Genomic DNA, 26398 nt, shown 5'->3' on the forward strand with positions numbered 1-26398 from the left:
CTTTAAAATTCCTCCCATATATCTAGTGAAAACCTCTTTGCGTCAGTGCACTCTTTGCAGCTAAATTTCTCTCTCTGGTTTTATGTTTTAGGTGGATGGAGGACTTCTGATTAGCATTTTCATTATTCTAACTCTTACGATTTAAATTATACTTTAGTGCTTTTAAGTTAAACAGGGTTTGTGTTTCATTTTTGCAGTCATGTTTGTTGTTTTGCTTTAGATTCTGTAATTTTAAACCTTGCATGTTAAATGTGAACATGTAAACCAGGTTCCTTCCTAGCTCATGCTCTGTTTTGTAGCTTATTCGTATATTCCTATAATTACTAACAGTTACTAAGCGTTGAGTATTGTGGAGGGCGGGGACACAGCAATCACAGGGGTGACATGCTGTGGTAAGAGTACACATGGGATGCTTTCGGGGTATCCCAGACTGGCAGGTCCCCCACCCCAGGTTTGGAGGGATAGATAACAATTCCTTACAGAAGTAATACTTAACTGAATCCTGAAAAGAAGTAGAAATAATCTTAACAGAGAAAAAGGAATACATATTTGAAGGTCCTGGGGGTCAAGGAGACCATGGTCTGTTCGAGAACTGACACTGTGGCTTTAAAATATATAGGGAGACTGACAGCAGATGGGGCAGAGGCGGGAGCTGGATCTTGCCGTTCACTTTCTCTCCTCCTGAGACTCCAATTACACATTGGTTAGATCATTTGATGTTGTCCCCCAGTCCTTAGATGCACTGTTCTAGTCCTTTCTCTCCCTGGACCCCCTACTCCCCACTCCAACTCCTTTCTCTCTTCTTTGTGTTTCAATTTGGATAATTTTTATTGGCCAACCTTTAAATTTAATGATTTTGCCCCCTCTGTTGAATGTATTCTGCCAATAAGCCCATCAAAGGAATTCTTTATTTCTGATGCTGTTTATTATTATTATTATTATTATTATTATTATTATTATTTCTAGCCTCCCATCTTGCCTTATGATAGAGATGGGATTTCCTGCTGCTCCCTCAGGGTCAGATGCAATTGTGTACTGGAGCTGATTATTAAAATTTTAGAAATGTGTGAGCCATTTGACATCATGTTGGGAGCTTTACATTGGCCATAGTAAAACTGTTTCCATCGCACACAAAAAATTGACAGACACTATGAGTCAGGACTTCTTTCTCCCGAGAGCTGGTTTTCAAACATTGCCCATCACATCACTGATAGATTTTGCTCCCACTCCTCCCTCCGTGAAAGTTCACCTGTTCCCAGGGCCAGGCACCAGAGGTTTCCACCCATCCTCCTGGAAGAGATAGCTTTACCTCGAACCTCCCCCAAAGGCAGTGAGCGCTTTCCTAGGAAGGTTCTCACCCCTCCTCCAGAAGCTTGAGGCTTTTGCTTCCTATGAAAAAGGAGAGTTGAATAAGTGGGCAGGGTTTTGTGCTCCTGCATCACCTGGTGGCGAGCGGTGTGGGGGGGTGACTCTCCTGTCTCCTCTCTGGCCCCCAGTCTTTCTCTTGAGCATCCATTGGAAGGAAGCCAGTGGGAGGTGCTTAAGAATGAGGGTAAACTCGCTCATCCTCCTGTGTCAGAGGCTTCCAGGGATTCCAGACTGTCAAACTGGCCCACATTCTAAGAATCCGTTAAAACTGCCTGCTTTCTTCTTCCCTACTTTTCTAATGGCCATTTCTCTCCTCTACGTTCTGCCAAAGGTACAGTGGCTCAAGTGTTTCTGTCTCTCCTCAGGGGTGTCTCATTTTCTGGAATTTTGTTCACCTGGTGGTTTTCTACCCTCAGCTCTCTTTGGTACAAGAAAAATTATGGCCTTGTTGATTAGCTGACTTTTTTCTCATTGTAAGGTTGAGAATATTCTTCTTCTGTGGCTTCCTACCTCCGAAGAGGAAGTGGAACTCTCAGAAATTAGAGCTGGAAGAGTCTTTCTCTTGAATCGTGTAAAAATGTTTGGGTCGTATTCTGAGCACTGTGAGAAGAGAACCTCTGAAGGACTGTAAGTGAAGGGACACATTTCTGTGATCTTAGCCTTTTAAACACCATGCCGTTTGTCTCGTACATGGTGAGTCAGAGTGCCCCGCCCCCCGCCCCACCCCGGTAGCTTTCTGCTTACTACTTCCCATCTTTAACTTCAAGTTTGGTTCTGATTTCTGGGTGTATTCACTTTTTCACCAGTCATTTTGCTTGCCTTATCAGACGACTTCCATTTCCGTGACTTGTTCCTCTGATGTGTATCTTTCTATATCAGTTTTTAGATATAGAAACAGGGCAGTGAGCGTGCGGGAAAGGAATGTGAGGCATGGCAGAATGGAAAACAGTGTAAGGCAATGTGTCACCATACTGGCGACTGCTCCGTGATCAGGACCAGGAATCCAACCACACAGGTCGTTTCTGGATGGGCTGTACAGGGAACTTGTGCCTCCAGATAGCTCCCTGGAGGGAGGAAAGGAGAGGAAACTGATCTGCCCAACTTCTATCTCACATCTCTCATGGGTCCAAAATTCTCCCTGTGGGAGACAATTCCCCTGCACTCCATATTAAACTAACCAATCCTTTAGCAGCTGCTTCAGAAGCCATATCCTAAAATCTAGAGCTTGCCCTATCATTGGATTCCAAGTGGCAGGAGGAGCCCAAGCCTCAGGTGGCAGGACGAAGCTGGCCACCATGCAGTCAGTGAGCTCAACAGTAGCAGCAAGGGATTGAGGGCGGGAGAGGATGGCACTGAGAGAATCTGACACCTTTCATGGATAAACGATTAATAATGTCAGCCTCAAGGCCGGCTCCTGAGAGGGTCTTCATTATGTGTGTCCCTATTCTCTCCACTGGTTTGCCTCTCTTCCCTTCCAGAGCCATCAATTACGAGCATTCGTACAAGTGTGTCTTTGGTTAAATATCTGTCATTTTTTTTATTCTCCTCCTGGAATCTCTACCTTGGCTTCTTTCCCTCTTCAAGCAAGCCTGGGTGCTTCCCTCTCTTTGGATGCCTGAGACCCCCCCTTTAGTACAGGCTTCCTGACACGACCCACTCAGAGAAAGCTATTCCATTCTCCCTAGGATCTTGGAGCAATTTGTATGTATTTCTGTTTTGTTCATATTTTTTCACTTTCTCCATTTATATTGTAAGTTTATTGCACGTGGGAATGTCTTCTGTGGAAATATAGCAAATTACAATAAGGAAAGAGCACAGGCTAGTGTTTATGGCCCAACCTCATCGCTTGCCAACATATGATTTTGGACAGGCCAGATGAACTCCGCCTCCCTTTCCTTCTCCATAAAATGGAGTTAAATACCAAGTAGAATGGTTACGAAGATCAGGTCATGTCATAGGTGTGAAAAATGGGGGGAAAACAGAAGCACTCTATCAATACAGTGCAGTATTAGTGTTATAATCCACTGTCTTACAATCATCGCATCGTGGAACCACAGTATTTGTTAGGGAGGTAGAACTTCGTGACCTCTAACACACGACTGCAGTTCTGTAAGTGAAGAATCCACGGCAGAGAGGCCATTCGATCAATTCTATTGAGAACAGTATTCTTGTCTCCTATTTTTAGAGGGGAAACTGAGGCCCTGAGGCCACGTGACTTGCCTGTGATCACATAGCTAATATGCAGCTTCACCGGTCCAGCAATGCAGGGTTGTCTTAGGCTGGAGCCCACGCTTTAACCACAGTGCCACGGCGCCCCTGAGTGTCCCCAGCAAGTCAGCCGTCAGCATGGGACTTGGCCTCCAGGGTCCCGGTCCACAAAGCTCCCCAGCAGATCTTCCCATTCTAGCTTGCAGCATGGCCTCTAAGCATCAAGTTCTCTGCTACAGGATTTTCAGGCTAATGTGCCTTAGCGATCTCCCCAGGTGACAGCAAGACTGAATGAGGGTTTTTTTTGTTTTTTGTTTTTTTTAAATAATGACTAATAGAGCATATGGTGCATAGTGGTCAAGAACATGTAGTTTCTGGGGCCGTCTGCCTGGGTTCTAATCCCAGCTTCACCGCTGAATAAGCTGTGGAGCTTTGGGCAAGTGACGTCACCTCTTGGTGACTCAGCCTCGTAGTCTGTAAAACGGGGACAATAGATCTTACTGCCTAGGGTTGTTCTGTGTCGGAAATGAGCTTAAAGTCGGCCTGGCACATAAGAAACAATGTGTGTTTCTGTTATAATAACAAGTTCTTCCATTTTATGTTGCAATTCAAACTTAATAGTTTATCATCATTAAATAAAAATAAACCCAAGGAAAAGAAAAACACAAAATAGCAGGTCTTCTTTTAAATAAGCTCCGCTAATAGGACAGCAAAAACCTCACATTTTCTCAGGAAATACTCAACTTTAGGCTGCTTTTGTGGGGTTTGGAGCCAAGGGAGACCGTCTTCACCTGACTCGGAGGGCAGCCAGTCTACCTGTCAGAGAGCCTGGGCGGGCGGGGGCGGCTTTCGGGGAGGAATCGCTGCACTTCACAGCCTGGCTGGCAGGACACCTGGGACTGAAGCCAGCGGGCGGCCCTGTGGGCGGGCAGCACACTTTATTGTGTTCCTATAGCTCTTTGATGTGGCAGGAAAGATGAAATCTAGACTGTCGGACATAATGAATGAACTCTTCCATGGGATTGCATGTTGTTTCGGACATTTCTTTGGGAATTTTGAACAATATAACTTCTGATCACATCAGAAGAGCGATGCGTTTTAAAAGTGTTTGCCTTCGTTCAGTTGAACATCTCTATTTATGGAGAAAAAGCCATTTCAGGAATTGTTTTCACCACTGTGTAATATGCACACTGCTGGTGATTGAAGTTTAACCAATTCAAGAGAGTGTTTGATTTTACGATAGTATCTTTGTGATACAGAGTGATACTTTCTGGGCTTTCACTTCCTAGAAATTCATTCATTTTAAAAATGGCTATTACCCACAAAGTATTTTGTGTGTGTGTAGGAGCAGGGGCAGAACCATTTTCTTCTTATCACCATGGGAAATAAGCAGCAGTTTAAAAAGCAGGTGTTGTAAAGGCATCCTGTTGAAATATAGAAAAGCAGCATTGAAGTGGCTTTCGAGTCATTCTTTTCCACCAAATGCAAATGTTAATGTTTATATGCCAGGCAAATGTGGCATTAGGAGAAAGGAGACATGCATCTAGCTGATGCATTACTGACTCTGGCTGCTACGCGAAGCTCAGCCTGTCTTCTGCAAACGTGGGGATGGGGGTGGATGGGTGTTAAGATGCCAAACGTGCTGTTCATGCTGAATTGTTTTCTAACCAGCCAGTGATACTCGTCTGCTCCTTCTTCATCTTCTCCCTCTTTGTCTGATGCTCCCATCACTTTCACGTGACTTTTCCTCCCTTTGTCCGTGGTTCTGCTGCTGTGCTTTGGCTCTTTATTTCGAGATACCCACTCGTGGCCAGACTGGATACTCTTTTACAGTGCAGTGGTGTGCCTTAGGTGTCGTCTTTTATTAGAATTCACACTGTTAGGCTATATCATCTAAAACCTGAGGCTTACTAATTATGAAACATGGATTTTTAATCAAATGTCTAGTTGCTAGGAAACTCTGGTTTCTTAAAAAATATGTTCAAGGACATCGAGACATTGAACTATGTTTAACACTAAGGTTATATCATACAAGTCAGATCAGCACTTAGGAAGAAACCCATCAGAACTGTACTTGGTCACAATTTATTGCCCTTTCTGAACTTTGTTATAGAAAGAAATGCCTTATAATCTGCTTGATTCTTTAGCACTACAGACATTCATTCAGGAAAGGTTGATGAACAGGAGAAGAAATCCTTATTCACCGGCCAAATCTTGATTTATACTCTGTATTTAACACCTGTATGTATGTCTAGATTAATACTGCAGGTTTCCCATTGCAAAAAGAGGCTCGCTCAAGCCTGAAATGAATAAAACCTTGCATTTTCAATTCCTAAAATATCTCAAGTAGATAGCAGTTAAAATAAATTTATGATGGTTTTTAGCTGAGGTATAAATTTGGCTGTGTAGTCAATATTTCATCATGTTATACCCAGAGGTGATTGTTACACCTGAATCAACAGTGCTTCTTGAGGCTGAGGGTCTGAGAAAAAGACCTTCGACTGTTGGGGGCAGATGTGATCTATACTTCCGGCATCACTGGTTGTAATTTCACTATAAAAATGTTGCAACCATCTGGGTAGCAAAGTGGCTGAGGTCTGCTCTAGCCGTGATTGTAAGGATGGAGGAGATTTGTTTGACTTCGTAGACACTGGATTTATATAAAGGAGACATGGCAAGCAGTAACTACATGGCCTGCTGCTGGGATGTGACAGCAGCCAACTTCCTGGGGTGGCCGTCCCTCAGACATTCAGATGTCACGTTCAAGTGTGTCTTAGTGCCTGTGTGATACAGTGCTGCTGGATTTTATGTCAGTTCTACCTTCAGGGTAAAGCCCTGATTTCCACAGACAACCTAGTCTGTAGAAAGAACATTAAAAAAAAAAAAAAAGAAGAAGACAAAAGTCCTTTCTACTAGTACGTGGATCTTCCCATTTTTTCAGAGAGAGAGAAAGCAAATTACAGCCTCAATGTCAGACTCTTCCAACATTAATGGCTGATTTCTTCTTCATGGAGAAAGACTGACTAACTGTTCTATAGTACCTTAGGACCAATGCTGAGACCTGATTTATATAAATGTTTGGCTGTGTACCTCCACAGTTAGAGCTATTAGAGTTTTTGCTGATTTGCTTGGACCATCTCCAGCAAAATAGTCCATTAAAATTCAAATCCTTTCCCAATAATTGAGACAATCAATTTACATTAAACAAGGCACAATTATAATTTCATGTACAATTTAAATTCTATAGAAAATAATCAGTGTGCAATAAAGAAGGACACTTATTTTGATGCAAAGGGATGTTTTTATAGCCTGCATAAACAAACCTTTCATATTTTCAAAATAGTTGCCTCATTATCTTTGGTGTAGGGGAAGTCTATTGTGTTTTATTTTGATGCAGGGGCAAGTGTGTGTCCAAGGCTGCATGTTTAATTAGCAATGTGACTTTCTCTCAATGACATTTAAATTGAAAGGGTTGGGATGGAATAAGGTAGGTAGTTGCTTGCCGTTTGACATGGAATCACTCTTACGGAAAGAAAAAAGGGGCTGCCCTTTGAGTGAGCTTGTTGCGTTTGTGCCATCATGAATGAAATGGGCATGGTGCATTCATCTCTACCTTTGTGTATTGACCAGGTACCTATTGCTCTGCCAGGGATTGTGTGTTGGGTCCTAAGGAAACCATTCAAAGTGGTTAGGGAAGGATGCAGAGGGTGGGGCATGAAGTTTCCTTGGTTGTGTGCCTTTGTGCTGAAGGGTTCCTGGGAAAGCTTCAAACCCCCGCGAGTAGGCTCGCAAGGCAGCTGGACTCCATGAATGTGCCTGCATCCCCCACCACTCTCATTTGTAAGCTCTGAATGAGACTGGTATTGTCCATCAGGAAGTCTAGATCAGTGGAGAAATATTATTAGGGAGAACATAGTAAAAGTAATGACAAGATAGAAAACAAATCCTGTCGGAGCCTGAGAATATATTTGGCTTCCGCTTGCTGTGTCTGTCTGTTTCTATAAACGGACCAGAATAGAAACCGGATGTTTAAAATCTCTCTGCTTTTCACATGCTCTCCTCCCCCCTCCTGTCTTCCTTCCTCTTCAGTATTAGTAGACTTACTATTTTTATTATTTTTTATTTATATTCTTAATTTTCAATATTTGCCACTTGTGTGAATAACACATTAATTTTTAATGAAATATTTTCAGACTCTTGGAATAGCTGAATCATAAAAGCAAACTTGAAATTGATATTGACTCCAAGGCAGCATATAAAGCGAATATCACACTGCTGACTTTTCCCACTCACAAGTGGCAAACGGTTATTTTAAAAGATGATGTGTACTTAGATTTAAATCTCTTATCTTTGTATGTGAGTCTGGTTGTGTAATTTTTGTGGCACAAAGAGTAATTCAGGCAACATTCTAATAGTTAAAATGGAAGACATCAAAACAATGTGTTAGGCAATGCTCTCCAATAATTTTATTTTTATTTAGAAACACATATTTCTGTCAAGTCTCATTGCTGTTAAAAAAATTCTGTTGCAAAACTAAAAATTTTAAAGAAGGCAGCATATGTTTCTGTGAGTAGTTTATTTTCTCCAGTCAGTAATTATTTGTAGCTTTGTATTTGTAAAGTTAATACGGGACATTATTTGAACAATTTTATATTGCATACTATTCCCAAATCTATAGCTTTGTAATCTACTTTGGAACTATAAATTAATAAGAATAATTTTTTTACAAAAGTTTGTTTTATTATAGAAAGCATGAACATTTGAGATATAACATCTTAGAGACTTTCTTCCCAGTCCCAAATTATAAGGATATCAACGATCAATTTTATGTTGGTAATTTAAATCTTATTTTAATCATTATATATATATTCCTTTATGTTTTCTTCTTTGTAATTAAAATTTCTAAATAATTTTACTTTTCTCAAATAAATTTACTTATTCTTAACGTTAAGAATGAATTTATACTTTTCTCAAATATTTATATTCCAAACAACAATTAATAAATGTTTTAGGGAATCCTGCCTATCTTATATGACCCGAATTACATAGAATGTCATTTTAAAGAATCAGAAGAGATCTGAAAGATTGTGTAGTACAGCTCCTTCTCTTATCATCTACCCCTCACGCACCCCCTTTCCTACCCCTAACCCAGTCACTTTATAGATGAGGAAATTGATGCCCAAAGAGATAAGGTGACTTCCAAGTCTACTAGTTCAGCTAATGACTGGAATCTAGGTTTTCTGACTTCTGGTCTAGTGTTTTCTACTGTACCCACCCAATAACTTATGTGTTCCCAGAAGTAAGGAGGTAGGCCAGCACTAATAATCAAAAGGAAAATGTTAAGTGCAGATAAATAATTAGATGTTTAGCAGAAGCCATCTTATCCCACAAGTCCGAGGCCAGAAGTTGGATGGTCAGGAAATTCTAACAAGGACTATATGATATGTATATGTTGGGCCAAGATATTTTGTATGTGTGTGGCTCCCCTGATTTGGAGTGCCACGTCGTTTTTCCTAGGTAAACCACACCAAAATTGCAAGGACATAAAGATGCTTGGGAAGGCGCCTCCATGCAGATTCACAATTCTAGTGACGCTCTTCTGCCAGGGCTTTCCCAGTTTTTTCATGCACACCTAATTTGACAGACTTCGGGGAAAAAAACAACTCAGCTTTGTTGGCTCTTTCTAAATTATTCTATTTCGTTTTCATAGAATCAGCAAACCCTTTTTTTAACAATCATATTTCTGAGTTCACTCAAAATTAATTATGCTTCTGTAAGCAGCATCAACAGATCTGGGAAGAACCACAACTGACTTTGGCAAATGTAACACGACCGGCGGGAACAGCTGTGCCCAGTCGCACTGGAGCATGGCCGTCAGGGGCCGTACGTAGTTCATGTGCCCTGGACATCATAGTGTACATACGACAGAGAGGAAAGGAAAGGGCTGGTTTTTCAGGTGACCAGGGTACGTGGCTGTCCATTCGGGGAGCTTCTACTGTACTTTGGAAGGAACAACTAGAGGCAGATGGATGAAGGTGGACAACGTCCCGACTGGTTTCGTAAGAAGAACATGCGCTGCGTTCTCCAGGTGCACATTTTCCCTTTGTACCAGAGACCGACCTGGAGGCAGAAGAAAGGGCATTTCTTTGTACCCCTTTTGCTTTCTCTTTCCCTGGGTTAGGAAGGTCAGCCTCACCCCACGCTCCAGCTGGGCCAGTCGAGCATTCTAATGCCAAGCAGACTTTCCACAGCTGCTTGGCAGTCAAAGACATGGCCACCGCTCAGTCTAAAGAACCACCCTTTGTATATAGATTTTTGGGTGACCTTCTACTCAGTTCGAGGTGCTTGGGGCTGCAAGCCCTGCTTTATTTAGGAAGCTGATCTGTTCCTTGCACAAGTTCTTGAAGGATTGCTTTCTTAGGAGGTTGCACTGCTCAAAATGCAAATGGTTTCAAAATAGGTTTAGATAAATTCTTGGAGTAAGAACCCATGCCTGGTTTTTAAAGGGCACTAATGAATGCTTTAATTCTCCTTCCTAAATAATGAATGAACAAATCAACACGCAGAGAACAACCATCCTCTCTCTCAATTGGGTGAATATCATCCTTCCACTTTTCCTTTTATCTTGCTTTCTGTCCGAGCATCCATTCTATTTTCCTTTCTTAAGTAGGTCATGGTATTTATCTAGATGGTGATTATAGCACACAGCTGCTTTACCAAAGCCATGTGCTATGTAACTGCCTCTTCCATCCTTGCTGCATTCGCTGTGGCCCAAAAGAGTGGGTTTTCCCTACGTATTCTGTGAATGCTCAAAACAGTCCTACAAAACAGTCTTTAAGAAAAGAAATGCAGGATGTTTTAAGTTTGGGGACATATTGCATAAATGATCCATTCTTTGGAGAGTCAGAATGCACATTGGCATAGTAAAAGCCTCTATGAGTCTCAGAAATTATTAATCATTTTAAAGTTTAAGTTGCCTTTAATTAAAATAATATAAATTAAAAAATACTTGTAAAAATCTGAGACTTCCCAGATAAGGTTACGAGGCATGAAGGCTACAAACTGCCCTGCGGGGATGTGTTTGGAGACATATCGCCATTCTAACTGAAAGTGACCCCCTGCGTGGAGGCCTGAATGGTTTCTCCCTGGCTCTGCAATCATCTTTCATCCCCTCACCCCTCCTAGTCCAATCCTGGTTTTTATCTTCACTTTGATTTCTTCTATACACACACATATGCGGCATGCTTCCCAAGTCCCTGCTTTCTAACTCACAGGCAGGAAGGGCTGCTCCTGGCAGGAGCGGGGCATCCATGCACACTGCCAACAATGGGACCTGTTGTCCACAGGTGAACTTGAGGTCACTGAGACTGTCAAGGATGGATTTGGAGAGGAGTGGGCCCCAGAGGACGTGGTGACCTCCATCACCCCATCTGGCTGTGAGGAGCTAGGGGAGTAAACATCAATTTTTGTCTCGGTTCACACGCTCTCCAAAGGGAATTTTTGTTGTTATGGTCTTCGCTCTTCTCAGGGATCTAGAATCATTTTGGAATATATATAGAAAGAAGATGGGTGTTTATTAATTTATTCATTGGTTCATTCACTGTTTATACGTACACTGTTCAGCTATTTACTGAGTGTCAGCTGGGTAACCAGGACCTGTGGTCTAGGGTTTAGAAAGATGCTCAGATTCAGCCTTTGTCTTTGAGAATTCACAGTCCAGACACTCTCACCTGTGCTTCTGGAGCCCAGAGTGCCTTTTCCTTCTCCGCCTCAAGACCTCTTCCTTCAAGAGCCAGGTCATCTGTCATCACTTCCGTGAAGACTTCCTTAACTCCACCTCCCGCCAAACACTTTGTTCAAATGACGCTTTGATCGAGCACACAAGGGGCATCATAATTACTCTCTGAATGTATGACTCGCTGGAATATGAACTCCTTAAGAACAGGAAACACATCCCGGTCATCTTTGTTTCGCTAGCATGTAGCACAGTGCCAGGCATTCAACACATTAATATGTAATCTTTTCTATTTTCTAGCTCATCCTTGAAAGTCTCAAAACTGTAGAAAGGAAAAACTAATGAGACCATAATAGAATTTGATGCGTATGTACAACTTTTTAAAAAAATATTTTATAACCTCTCATCTATATCCTCACATTTGGAGAAACCACTCAATATATGTGTCTAATTACTATCATGAAGCAATATAAATCTGAAGCTCCATTGTATAATGATGTACATCCAGTGAGCACTCAATAAATATTAATCACAACTGTTAAATATGCTTTGATCTCATTAAAACCAGAATGGCTCCCTCACTCATTTAGGCCACTTAACTACTCATTGTGTTATTAGTTGGTCCTTCTTTTGCAAGGTTCGTAGGTCATGTTTAATGGAGCTGCTTGTTAAGGTTGTTAGCAGTTCCATAAATGACTTTGACTTTACAAATTTTATGACAGTCATTTGGAACGAGTTATATATTTGGAATGAGTTATGCATTTTCCAAGCTTTCAGTTTCCCCAGTGGCCTGATATATTAAAGAATGATTGTTCAGTTGCGGATTTTGTAAGAGTTTTTCTATTCAGCTAAGTTTGACATTTTCCATTATGCTGGTGATTTCTGTATCATAGAAAAAGGAGAGAATATAGAACTGAGGCTGGGAAACACTGTGCTGCTTCTACGTGGCCACGCAGAATGGAAACAGGTCATCATTTCTGGTTCAGACCAAATATGCATCTGCATCGCTCCCACCTTAACATAACCATTTTCGTGACCTGTGTCTGGAAGTGCTCCAGTTTTTTCCCTTAGCCCATAAAACACAGTGTTAGTGTTGCGTTTCATTTCTTATTTTGAATTATGCCACTGTGCTCACCTATGGGGTTCTTTCCTGCCGGGCCTGGCTGGATCATAGAGTCCTGGACTCCTGTTGGCTTTTGTCTAGAGCAGGGAGGCCTAAGAGATTGCAGCTGGGGAAGACCGGGCGGCCTCCTTGGCCCTTTCCCCTTAGGTCCACACTCCATCGTGGGGTTCTAAATCCCCCCGATTTCAATATGGAGAGTACATGACCCCAAGGAAAATGTGTTTGGACCTGATCTCCAGACTTTGCACATGAGAACTACTTTCAGGGTAGAAATGGGGGGTTGGGTAGGGGTGGAGCTAAGAGAAAATTTGAGCTCTCTTGAGAGCCCCATGTTCCAGTTAGTCACTCCCCCTTGGGTCTGTAGTAAATGGTTCTGTGTTCTAGCACTTAGAGCACTTAGAGCACTATGTTCATGGTATTTTACGTCCTTCTGTCTTATGAGATTGTGAAGCCCTCCGTGTGGACCAGGTGTTCTGACTCTCGGAAGTCCCAATATATAAATATGTATTGAATTAATGAACAATTCTCTAGGAACTGAAATTGTTTTAATTTTAAAGCTGTTAGCTAACAGTTAGGATTAATATTTGCCGATTCCACGTGTGTCTTCTGTTCTTTCTACCAAGCCATTAGGATTTGAACTCACCTGGCTTTATTAGCTATTTTTCAACCCTTTTAAGCTACAGTATTGTTTGGTCCATTCAAAACAAAACAAGACAAACAAAAGTGACTGACTCCCTATTATGTGATAGGAACTGCTGGTCCTGGATATAGAGAAGATGGATTCAGCTAGAACTCACCCCCAGGGATTCTTGTTCATGGTAGAGAGAGGCCCCCACTCCAGCCTTACCTGTCGCATGTGGTAAAGAAGGCGGTAGAGATACGCACGAAGCAGCACAGGATGACTGAAGAGAGACACAAATCCAGCCTGGGAGACATTGGGGGAACCTTTGGGAGACAGGGACGCCAGAACTTAACTTGGGAGGCTATGCAGGCTGCACGCTAGGCAGAGAGGAGAACTGGAGGAAAGCTCTGGGGAGAGAAGCGACTTCCCGTGGCGTAGGAACTACTAACGGGTCAGTGTTCGTGGGTGGAAAGTGGGAAGCAGAGATGGCCTGGTGCTCCATTCCAGGACTCTTTACTCTGTAGGGCTGGGGAGCCATCAGGGGTGTTAAACAGGGCCTAGAGAAGATTTGCATTTCAAATAGCTCACTCTGGTGGCAGCCCGAGGATGGATTCTAAGGGAGCCAGACAGGGAAACTACGTTGGAAATGATGAGCGCTTGAAAGGAGACGAAGGAGAGGATTGACTGGAGGACTATTTAGGAGGGAGAATTGGCTAGCGATTGATGGGATATGAAAAGTGAGAAGAGAGGAGAATCAAGTAATGTTTTCCCCTCTTACTGCTAGTACCTGTTTCTTTGGTCTAAATCCCAGCGACACCTTTTATATCTCTAGGAATGACCCTGCAGAATGCCTTAATGCCAATGATTTTGAAAGGAACTTTGTTGGTTATATCTTTGTTCAGTTTAAATTGTCCCTAAAGCAAGTCTGCATTTTTGTTTTCAAATGTAAGTATCACTTATTCCTATGACCATTTAAACTATAAACTAGACGTCTTGCTTTTGCGTAAGTATTTTAAATCCCAAGCGATGGGTGTTAAGAATTCTATCAGAAGAGAGATTGTAATTGACTTACTGACTGCTAAGCACTGCAGATGAATAGCCTTGCCTCACCTTACAGCCAGGCCAGGCTGAGCCCGGCCCCTGCAGCACACTTCCTGTACCCCTAGCTCTGCCCTTGGGACTAGGTCAAAGAGTCCTCCCTTACAGGATGGACACCTACTAGGTAATAGAGTGTAATAAGTATGATGTTACTTCTCTTTGGCCAGTCCTACTAATTATGACTTCACGCAGTAGGATTATTTCTAAGAGAAGAACATTGAACATAATCAAATCAAATTATTAAATCATCAAAATGTCCGACATCAGGAGATTCGTTACTTAAACAGATTATATAAATTCCCTACAGTGGAATTCTAAACTTCCAATAAAATCACTTATTGGAAGCAAAGTATTTATTGACATGACAGATGTTCAAAATATATTTCTAAGAGGAAATAGGATAAAACTAGTATATATTATATGTTTTCAGTTTTTGCAAAACAGATGATATAGAGATATAGATATAGATATGTACCCAAAATATCCTCTTCACATTCTAGCTTTTGTATCCCACACATGTAGACTCGTTTTTCCCAGTGCCACCTTGTGTGTGGAACTCAGCACTCCTTGAGTTCTCCGAAAGACTTCATATGCACTGCTGATCAGCATGGACTTGACTGAGGATGTTATAAGAAAGAAGATGGAGAACATTTACGTCACACATCCCTTAGAAACAATGTAACAATCTCCATTCTAGGCTTTATTTTGATTCTGGAAACTTTTTCCTTTCCCCTACTTCTCCCCTCCCCTTAACTTTCAAATTCTTTGGTGTGTCACGTTCTGGGGACCACAAACTCCTTACCCCTCTATAATGCAGAATAATCTAACTCTGCTCCAGCTTTTGCCTCAAATACACATACAAACGAGCCTGGATCTCAAATAAAAAGTAAGTTTAACATTGCAACCTTGCACACACACACACACACACACACACACACACACACACACCCCAGGACACGCATGAGAATGATGAGAATATAATACATTAGTTGTCTCTATGCAATAGGGTTATTGGTGTGTTTTCTTCCTTCACATTTTCCAATAATTTCTGAGTTTTCTCCATTGAGTATGTTACTTTTGTTAAAAAAAAAAAAATGTAAACAGTAAAAAAAAAGGAAAGAAGGAAAGAACAGAAAGAAAAAGGGCTCAGTTCAGGTTCTGCCTCTTGTTGGAAACCTTCCCTGACTAAGCCCTTCCAAGTAGGGTTAGATGCCTTCATTTGTTTTTCGATTTGCCCTTTTGATTTCTCTTGTCTATCACTTCAATCATTGCCTTAGAATGATCTGTTTTTAGCACGTTTTCCTCCTACGTCTCAGGCCCTTCTTCTGTTCAGTTCATCAGCATCATGGACTTCTTCTCCCTTCTCTCTGCAACGAGATTCTTGAACTGAATTCCATAGATGGGCTTTGTCGCTCCAGAAAATGTAGCAAAATTTAACGTGTATTCATTTCTTTCCTGGGAAGTAGATCCGGTGCCTTCACTGTGTCAGGCAAGGTTCTAGATCTGGTCTTACACCAGACTCGCAAAACGTTGACGAATTCCTGACCACTGTTCTCTGTACTTACCTTGTTTGTTTGTTTCCTCGGCTGTGCTGCTCGTCACAAATTTCCTACTGCCCAGATGACTTTTTTTTTTTTAATTTTTTAAGAGTTTATTTCAGCCATACTGTTGACATATACCAGGGAGCAAGATCTCAAATGCTCCCGACATTTTGAATACTAGGCATTCTGAGGTAGAAAAGACATTTATTTTATTATCCCCATTTTTCAGAGTTGGCTAAATATCGTGATGTTACTTGAAGAAGCAGGAAATAATCAAAAGCATCCTGGGAGTTCTGCTCATCTTGTTGAAACACTGGTCTTGAAGCAGGGTTCACTTTGGCGCTGGAGTGGGTGGCTGTCTCCTTGTCTCTTAAGCTGGACTCTGTGGTCACCGAGGCCATTCCTGACTTGAAATTACACTCTTCTTGGCTGCCTCGAGGCCCCAGGCCCAGTCAGCAGGGTCCACACAGGTAAAAGGCCGGGTCTCCTGACTCTTGGGGTAGAGTGTGTGCAGTATTCTTGAGTTTGACTTGCTTCATTTAACATGGTTCATTTTGGTTTTGAAGGTAGTTTGTTCCATAGAAACCAGACAGGGTGCTGTTTAAATAGTAGGCTGATGTCTCCATGTAACATATTGGCCCACCGAGCTCTGCAAGAGTGTGAATCACAAACCCGCCTCTGTACATTTCTGATAGAGTGTGAATATTCTGGATGTAAGAAAATCCTGTTAAGAATGATCAGGTTATCTCATTTTGCCATCAATCGTGTTTTAACATGTTACGTTGGTAGAATAACTGCTGTTCCTGGCTAAGCAGATTCTCTCAACGACAGCAAAATATTTTTTAAATCAGGTAATTCAGTCTCTAATCCAAACTGTATTTGGTTTATTCTCTTCCGGCTGTATCGGAGACTGGGAGTGTGTGTTTAAAGTTCATCTTTGTGCCTGGTATTCCTGTGATAATTTTGGTACATAAAATAAGATGTTTACAAAAGCCAACCTGAGACCGATGCTGTACAGCCGTTTAGCAGCAAATTTCTACTCTGGGTATTTAACAATAATTGGGATCTTTCTAGTGGCTTTACATACGCTCAGATTAGTAGTAAAATCTGAGTAGCAGCCCGTTTGGCAAACTCTTACACTTCAAACAGTCACAAATTTGCCTCTGACTGTGCTTTTCTTTGCACCTAGCTCAGATTTTTGCCTGATGCTTTTTTAAATCCTCTCATTTACATACTGTGGTAAATTTAAAATGAGAACAGATGAATGCTGCTAAACTTTTCTATTTCACTGATGAATATGGTATTTTGCTTCAACGATCTAGCTGTTATATATTCAATGACCTTTAAAATGTGAAATAGATACTTCTTTTCCTATACACTGTGCGAGATGGATTATTAGTATTGTTTTCTCTTTGAGACAATGAGTCTGAGACACAGGGTGCCAAGCAGAGCACGTGGGAGCTAATTGTAATGGGTCTAAAATTCCGAGTTTCCTGTTCACAGGCTCACACCTTGTCATCTAGGCAGAGGCCTCTTTCACGTGTGCTTTTCTTGGGGCCGTGGGAGATGACACATCCACTCTAAATACATTTCTCCTTGCCCTGCAATTCCAGCACTCTACAGTCTATATTATTGTACCTTTGGGGAATGTTAGAATGTATATTTTAAGTATGATTTAAAAAGAAAAAAGAAAAAAGAGGCAATGTGTTTTGAGCGGCTAGTATGGATTTGGCTCCAGCTAAGTGTCGCATGTTATCTCATTTATTATCATGGATAATGATCCTCTTGTTCTCCAGAGGAGCAAAGTGAGTCTTGGAGAGGTATCAAGGAGAAAGCAGAGCCTGACAGGAGTTAAAGTGGTAAAAACAGATTTCGTTCAGGAACTATTGCAACGGGGGAGAGACACCTCAGTGTAGAACAGGGCTCAATTCCAAATACAGCGAGGAGAAGCGAAGATTTAGAGCCAAGGAGCAGGATGGGGGTGGGGGATCAGTGGATAGAAAATTATAAGAAGAAACGTCAGGCTACGGGGGGATTCTGGGTAAACCAACTCACAGGATCCTTCTTAAAGGTAGGCCGGGGTGCTCAGGTATCACCCAGGGACGGTGAAGGATACGGCATTTGGATCAGATGTCCAGAGTGGGGGATTCTCTCTAAATGACAAGATTCTGGCTAAAACTAGGCAATGCAGGCTTGACAGGGGCGGACACTGAAGCCCAAGGTCAAAGCCTAGTTGAGAAGCGGGCTTAGAGGACCCTGACTAGAGTTTGGTCAAAGAGAAAGTCTTTCAGAGGTGAAATTATGAAGTGACTGAGACTTCTAATACCCATGCTCTTTTTTTTTAATCAAAGTTTATTCGAGTGACAATGGTTAGTAAAATTACATAGGTTTCAGGTGTACAAGTCTGTATTACATCATCTATAAATCCCATTGTGTGTTCACCACCCAGAGTCAGTTCTCCTTCCATCACCAACCCATGCTCTTTCTGTAACCAGCTCTGACTTCCAGTTATAAAGACCTACATTGCCCCTGGAATGGTGAGCAGCTTGAGAAAAGAGTTTTTTAGTTATTCTTGCATCTCGCGTAGTGAGCGACGCGGCACTTTGACCATTTGTCTGGTCAGGAGTTCAGTAAACAGAACAATGTGCCTTGGTGTCTGGGTTGCTCGCAGGAAAGCTTCCTAGAGGAGGTGGAAATAAATGCATGATGAGGTGAATAGACTCCACCATCTCATAACTTTGTAACAGTGTTCATTGTAGTTTGAACAATCAAAATCAATATTCGTTTTAAAGTGATATACACTACTTATGATTTAAAAAAAAAATGCCATAGTTCCTAAGACTAATCTAGGGCACATGTCTGAAGAAAAGCACAATTTTAAAAGATGGGAGTCTATTTCAGAATGAAGGCATAAGACGCGCTAGAAGCTGTAGCAAAAACTTCCCAGGGAGTTTTGAGGTTTTATTTTTTCCTAGCATGAAAAAGTGGGCCAGCTGCTAAACAGTTAATTGCTTTACTTCTGTCTGTCTTGATCACACTCAAGTGTGCAAAGAGACTGGAGGCTCTGAAATTTAATAAATGACCCTAATTCAAAATGTCTTACTGCAGATTCAGCTTGATAGAAAGCCAAGCTATTGTCATTACTTTAGGCAAACCTAATATATTAAATCCAAATTTAAAAAATGGATTAGCTAAGTGGTCATTCCTCACTTAACAACGTAATTCGTGGTGGTAAGTTCCCTTGTAATGCTTATAAATGTGATTCAGTTTATTAGAACCCTCTGTTTCTGCCACATTTCAAGGGCAGAGTACATTTGATAATCGTTACCCAACAAACCAGCAGTTTCAAATTTGTCACAATATTTGGTTGGACACTGTCCCAGGCCCAGAGGAAACAAAAAGTGGGTCAGAGTGGTCTCTGCACTCCAGGTGTGCGTGTTCCAGGGGCAGGGACCCCTGGGGGTAATCACCTTGCCCAGGCCTGGGGGACTGAGCTCGGCCTTTCTTCTTTGGCCCTCGTCTTCCTAGTTTGCTGTCTCCCCCACCTGCTGGTCCATCGGACAAACAAGCAGAGTTTATGTGGACGGAAAGCCCTGCTCCTCAGCTTCCTCTCTTCGGTTTGCTTCTCTGACAGGGAAAGCCTGGCATAATTAGGTCTGAGAGGAGTGGTCACGTTCTATTTTGTCCTTGATCCCACCCTGGCCAGTGGAGATGGTCCCCTCTTGACTCTGTGGCTGGCCTGGGTCATGCAGGTGACCTGGGTCATGCCTGGGTCATTCAAGCTATTCAAAGCTAAAACCTATGGGGCATTTCAGGGGATTAGTTTAACGAACCTACAGAAATATAGTCCGATGACAGATCTGGGGACATAGTGGCAACGTAAATAGTGTTTTTAAGAAATGGATGCCTCCAGTTGTAATGAAACCTGTATGGGAGAATCTGCTTAGAGAAAATGACAGAAGAAATGGGACTGAGCTGTTAGTTGTGACTCTAATTGTTTTCACACAAATATATAAGGAAAACCAGTCTTTGAGCTTTTATTTTTCCACCAACATGCCAAGGTCAAAGTGGATTATTCCCAGCATTTAAAAAAAAATCAGGAGGAGTTTACGTGTTTGTTTTTGGTGGGAGGGGAGGTTAGTTCTTTCTCTTCTTTTTCTTTTAAGGGATAATCTTCTATCTTTATCCCCTCTTTCTTACAGTGCTTTCCCTGGACCTTTTACTCTGATCTTATTTAACTTTTTATTGTAGAATTGGGCTGGAAAAGCGAGAGTTCAGCTTGAAAATCTTTGGATAGATACTGTTTTTTTAAATAAATGTTAAATACACACCACACTGTCTTTTAAAGAACATTTGTTTTTTAAGGGTCTTTGTGCATTCATCTAGGGGGAAAGAAAAGCAACCAAATCTGCTTTGTTCAAATTCCAAATTCTAGGGGAGCAGATTGTCACAGAATGTACAGTGATGAACTTCCAAAAAGGAAAACGGGCAGAGGAATCATAGGTATCTGTGGCACATGCTAGAAACATTAGTGTTTTGTGAGTAATAAATGGACCTTCTATTTTGGGTCAGATGCATCCTGCTTTGTAACAGTTTCTTGATTATTTCATGATTTTCTTTATGGAAAGGATCTCATAAATATTCAAATTCAGTGTGTGTCTATCCTGTTGATCCTGAAAACATGAAGTAATTTCATTCTGAGTGTCACATCAATGTGAGAATTATCACAAAACTAGAAATAGTTCATTTAAATGTCCACATCGTTTAATAGTTGGTTTTGGATCCAAGGCATAGTTTTTCCTTTTAAATTGATCACTTTATAGCTGATAATTTTAAATATAATATAGAAGCCCTGTAGAAAATACAGGGAAAGAATCTACCCTTTAAGTAAAGACGTATTTTCTCTCCTCGGCCCGTTGTTGCCTGGCATCACACAGTGATAAATAGTTGTTCAAATACAGTGTATTTATTTCTGAACTTTCTGCTGGTAGCAGTCCTTATAACATTGCGACAAATGGGGCCTTTGTAATGGTGATGGTTGATGTCCGAGTATAGTATCTAAGTCCAATTTTTCATTAGTTTAAAAAAACTTTTTGTCCTTAACACATCGATTTAAGTCACTCAACATCGATTCTTAAAAGCGAGAGCATTTCTGTGTTTACATAATTGCAACCTCAAGCATGCTTTATGGATTTCAGTGGGTGCTCTCCAAAACCTCTGTAAGTGGTTATCAAGGGTGGTTGTTGTCCTTTACAATATGAGGACCCCAAGAGCCAGGGAGCTTTTTACTTACACTGTGAGACAGCGTTGCTACTAGGCTGTTGCTGTATGTTTACTGGCTGCAATACCCAAGCCAGTTGCTACTAGGCTGTTGCTGTTCTTTACTGGCTGCAATACCCAAGGTACCTCTCTCTGGCAGAAATAGAATCGCCAAGTATCCTAGTATGCATAGAGATCTCCCTGTAGGAACCTTCAGGATCCATCTGGAAATGACGGCTCCGGAGGCACAAGACAAGGTTCTAATTGATCTTGACTTTTGTATGGGTCTGACCAAGTTACTCCTTGGAGGAGCGTACAGATTGTGAAGAAGTCTGACGATTCCACCAAGACAAGGCTGGGACCTTCGCTGTGAGAGACATTTATCCACCCCATTGGCCGGGACCCTGCCTCTGCTCTCGTTTTGTGCTTCAAGGCTCCTGGGTCCTCTTCTTCATCCCCCAGATTCCATAGTTTGACAGCTGCTGAACACTGTATCAAACTTCTTGTTACCATGTACAAATTTCCTGGTACCCCATACAATAGCAATAATTACTCTGTAGTATATAATTATAAAACATGATAAATGTATAAAAATGTTTATCATTATTATGGTAGCAGCAGCTAGTTTTAGATAGTGCTCGCTATGAATTAGGCCTGTTCTTGTTCTAAGCACTTACCTTTGTTAATACGTTTAATTCTAAAACGACCCTAAAGGCGAGTGCTAGCATTATCTCCACTTTACTAATGAGACATAATGAGGCGAAGGTCCTGGCCCAAGGTCACCCAGCGAGCACATGACAGAGGCAGAACCTGAACCCAGGCAGTGTCGTTCCCAAGTCTATAAAGAGGAGACGCTGATGTGAAGAATCTTAGAAATATTTTGGCTCTCGTATTAGAAAATTTTTTTAAGAGTTCCTCCTGTAGTGACAATTAGATAGGCATTATTTTATGTTCCCGTTCCTCTGTGCCCTCTGAGCTGTTTTTCTTCCATTAAACTGTTACTGTGTTCCATCAGGAACATCTGATCTTTCTAAATTGAGTCCCAACATTCATGCCTTACATTTCTATGCCTGACATATCTAGGCCTTGTATACATTTCTTAAGCATTAAGAAATAGGCCTCTGTCTATATGTGAAAATCTTATATTCAGATCAGTGCAATGAAATGTGGTAGAGACAGTAAAATATTAACAGTTTCAAATATGTGTGTGTTACTTTAAATTTAAGCCAGATTGATGAAAAAGAAGAGAAGCAATAATTTGGAATAAGAGAATGGCAGAAAAGTCAATTCAGTAAAATCTTCTCTTTCCATCACAAAACACGCCCTGCCTAGTTATTGACAGTTTACTCTGACGTTACACGGGGTCCTCAACAACAGCCCTCTAAGGTTTACCCCCATTTGCAAACATGGAAACTGAGGCTCAGAGGAACGAAATGTGACCGCAGTTGCAGCCCGTAAGAGGCAAAGCTGGAATGTAAATGGGTTTTGTCTGACTCCAAAGCCTGAGTTTCGTTTCTATACCTCACTGTCTCTCTGCCTCTAAAGAGAAGATGGTCCTTTTGGGCTCAGGAAATCAGTAGCTATCAGGGGGGCTGGTCGAGACGCAGTTAGTTGGAGACGGACTGGGAACTGTTGCCAGGAATAAAAGTCACTGAAGAATTAGAGCTGTTACAAAAAAGCTAAGCGGGTGGGGGGGTGGGGGAGTGGGGGGCGGAAATAGTTGTACATAGAAGGAAATAAAATGTGCAACCTTTAAAAGAGTGGGAATAGTGTTGGTAAAATATTTAGGGAGTGAGGAAGCTTCCAGTCAATTTACACGTATGTTTGAGTACGGGAATGATTTCCATTTATTACCACTCAGTGGCGATGTGTAAACCTACACTTTTTAGGAAAACTTTATGGCGCTAAGTGTCACTGTCACACCTGCATTTACTACATACATGTTGCATTTTGTTTGTTCCTTTGTTAGGCTTTCTCTGCCTTTCTTTTTTCTGGTACCATGCAATGTTAATGGCATTGATCTGGGCAGAGCATGATATTACTCACCAGTGTGGCACAAATTAGATTTATAACAAATGTATTCAATTTATCAGGTGTTAATAATGTGTATAATACACACACACACACACACACACACACACACACACACACAGAAACTTAGGTAGTTTATGAAGAGGCACAATTTTTTCACCGAGCACATGATTTCCTATCTTGAACACAGTGTGTGCAGTGAACACTACTTTGCCTCTAGGATTTGCGGTAGCATGTTTGTTCGTTTTCCCTGAGCCACAGGTGAGAAAGGAACCGGTTGCGTGGGGAGTGGCCACTTAGCAGGCCTCACTTGCAGTCACTGGTCAGCACCTCAGCAGTGTAAGCACTGGGAATGGACTGTTCTCAGAAAGTGGAAGCAGATCAGCCGTGAAGGGCATCTAGTTGGACATGGTAACACAGACAAAGGTGAGTCAGAAGATAAATAGCCCAACTCTCCATTCCCACGTCCAGTCGACTGGGGCCAAGTGTGAATGATGCACGTTCATCAGTAAGAAATGGGTGAAAAAGCATTCTTTCAGTAATGTCGTGGTCACAAGAATAAGCTCCCAGCATCCAGTCTCCTTTTTCCTCTCCGTGTGGACTCCCACCCGCAGATTCCGGGGCTTGCTGCATTTCTCCAGAGCTTGGAATCAGCAGCCCCTCCGCCAATGCCCCCGGCATACCTGAGGGAAGCCACAGTTCCCAGAAAGGCTCTGCCTGTTGCATCTCATAGCTTAATTATTATACCTAGTTAATGCCACTTAGAACATTGTCAGCTGTTGAGAAAAGGTAATTATCACTAGTCAAATGAAAAACACTTTTTTGGCTGCTTCCAGATACAGATTTTACTGGTACCTTGATACATAATGAAGCCTGATAGCAAAACTTTTGCTTGTCTCTTCTTCAAGCCACAGCTGTCTCCCTGCTAAATTCATCCCATCTGTCTTCCCTCCCGTAAAGCTGTAGGCAGTATAGCATAAGTACAGAAGCAGTTCAGTGCTATTTTGGATAAACATAGCTGAAATTTGAATCTTTGCCATTTGCGATGCACACATTTTGTTTTACTGCTGTAAAGAGAGCTGTCAAAATACAACTACATGGGTAATTTACTAAAATACAGTCACATATAAGGTTGATCAAAGAGAAAGCACGTTGGGTCAGACCGACTGTTCCAGTATGTCCCTGACCTCATGACGCCCTGAGTGCTGGCTGGTCAGAGAGGCACCTGAAGCCTTTGTTGTAATTCTGCAGCATGGTTTTCAGGAGTTACCAGTTCCCGGTAACTGTATGGCATGACTTGCAGAGTCTTTGAGAGGCTTTAAAAGTCCACTTTCTTAGTCTCCAAAAAATTCTGCATTAATGGGAAACATTTTCCTCTTTCTTGGCACATCCAGTTAGGTCTGAGCTGAATTACCATTCTACAGTGTTTTGAAGTGCATTGCACTGAAACCTTCGTTACCAGTGAGGCAGTCTACTTCATTTCCATCCCGTTCCTTACTTTGGGTTATCAGCGCATATAAATGTACCGGTGTGCATGTGTTTTAAATCGGTAATACACAGTCTTCTAGAGCCAGTGGAGAAGTTTTTTTCAATGAATTCCTCTTCTGAATTCTAAGACCACTCACTCACGCCTGGCCCATTCCCCGCACAGACATGTGTTGCTGTATTATTGTTCCCACGTGCAAAGGTCTTTTCTAGGCCCCAATGGGTTGTGACCTCTTTGACTGGAGGGGTCAGGATCTAACATATTTTGGTGGCCACTGTGACCAGAGCTCAGAAATGTACTTGACTTCTGTTTAAACAAAGGTGATTGAAACACATCGTCTTTGGAATGAGGCCATTACATGATTCCTTAATTCAAAGTTTGGGTTTAACTTGCCTCCTTTCCACCAGTGAGGTTTTTCTCTCCTAGCACTTTCCTAGAAGCATCTTTGCAAAATTCCCACAACTGTGGATCCCGTTAACAACTGTACCACCTCCCTGAAGTGAAATCTTGTCTGTCTTGCTCCCCAGTCTTCCCAATACCCAGTAGAAAAGACATTGCACATTGTTTGGCAAATATGTGTTGAACAGATGAATGAGCGAATAATAGTACAAGTGAATATTGTGGTATTTTCTTCACATTGCATTAAAGTCCCTGCCTCTGGGTCAGCTAGACAACACCAGCATATACAGCACGTATGGCATTTAAATAGCTTCAGCAAAATTACAGTGCTGCTGCATTTCCAGCTGCTGCCAATGAAATGGTTTTCCTGGAAAGTCCCCAAGGACTTATGTACCAAGGCATTGCCATCTTTCATCTAGTTTTCTTTTAGCAAACAGTAATAATAATAATAATAATAATAATAATAATAAATATACATATATGTGTGTGTGTGTATATATATATATATATATATATATATATATATATATATATGTATGTGCCAAGCTCTTTGGGAGGCAAAAGTAACATGACTGCTACAAATGCATCCAACTCTCTACTTCAGCTGAAGGTGGAAATGTCAGCTTTTGCCAGTGGCTCTTTGAAAGCCGTCTTTATAAAAAGGATAAACAAATCCTTAAATTTATGCTGTGGTGTCATCTGGTCCCAGGCCAACAGGTGCTTTAGAAGCACAGTCAGTCCACTAGGACGCTGTCCTTACAGTTCGTTCTTACACACGCACACTCACCCACACACACGTGTCCGGCACTGTGCTGGACGCTGTGAGCACTGGTGAGCCTGAGCCCCTGCTCGCAGGCAGCAAACGCCGTAGTGCAGGAGACGGACCATTACTTACGATGCACTGTGATAAGAGCCATAATGGGGGCACAGAAGAAGGAGCAGGTGTGAGGAGACCAGAAACAAGGAGTGATGCTTGACTCCCAAAGAGATGCAGGGTGTATGCAGAGAACAGAATAAGGCTCTTTAATAATATTCTTTGGGTTCCACACTTGGAGAGACCACTTTAGACTTAAGACCCAAGATGAGAAGCAGTGCAAGTTGAGACTATTCTGGCTGACCGCCCTTATATTCACGGCATGGTTCCGTCCCTTACTGGGCCTCCTGCCAGCCCAGCCAGCTAGCCTGGCGTGTTCCTGTGGCTGTCCAGCCCCCCACCCCACCCCCACCCCCACCCCATTCAAGCCACTTCCTGTAATGCCTGTACAGCACAATCCAATTACAGGATGGACTTACAGGCAGACTTTTATTGGGGGAGGGAAGAAATAATACACATAATCAAAAAAATATTATATTTAGGAACCTTACCCATTAAACTCACCAATTGATGAGTTTTGTGCATTTCTCAGCACTCCATCGACACTTTCTCCCCACCTTTATGATAATTCTAGAGCCCATGCTTTTGACTCAATTTGCATGGGAGGAACTGTCTGCTATCTGTGATAGAAAGGGTAAGAAGACCATTCTGCCA

At 41.9% G+C, this 26398-nt stretch overlaps 1 protein-coding gene across 6 annotated transcripts in view; it reads left to right on the top strand.

The window, feature by feature from the left end:
- SDCCAG8 (SHH signaling and ciliogenesis regulator SDCCAG8) overlaps positions 1–26398 on the top strand; it is a 211348-nt gene that overhangs the window by 146348 nt on the left and 38602 nt on the right. The window lies entirely within an intron of this gene.

This window comes from Rhinolophus sinicus, chromosome 6, assembly GCF_057876585.1.
Source record: "Rhinolophus sinicus isolate RSI-liver-muscle chromosome 6, RSI-T2T, whole genome shotgun sequence".
Lineage (NCBI taxonomy): Eukaryota > Metazoa > Chordata > Mammalia > Chiroptera > Rhinolophidae > Rhinolophus > Rhinolophus sinicus.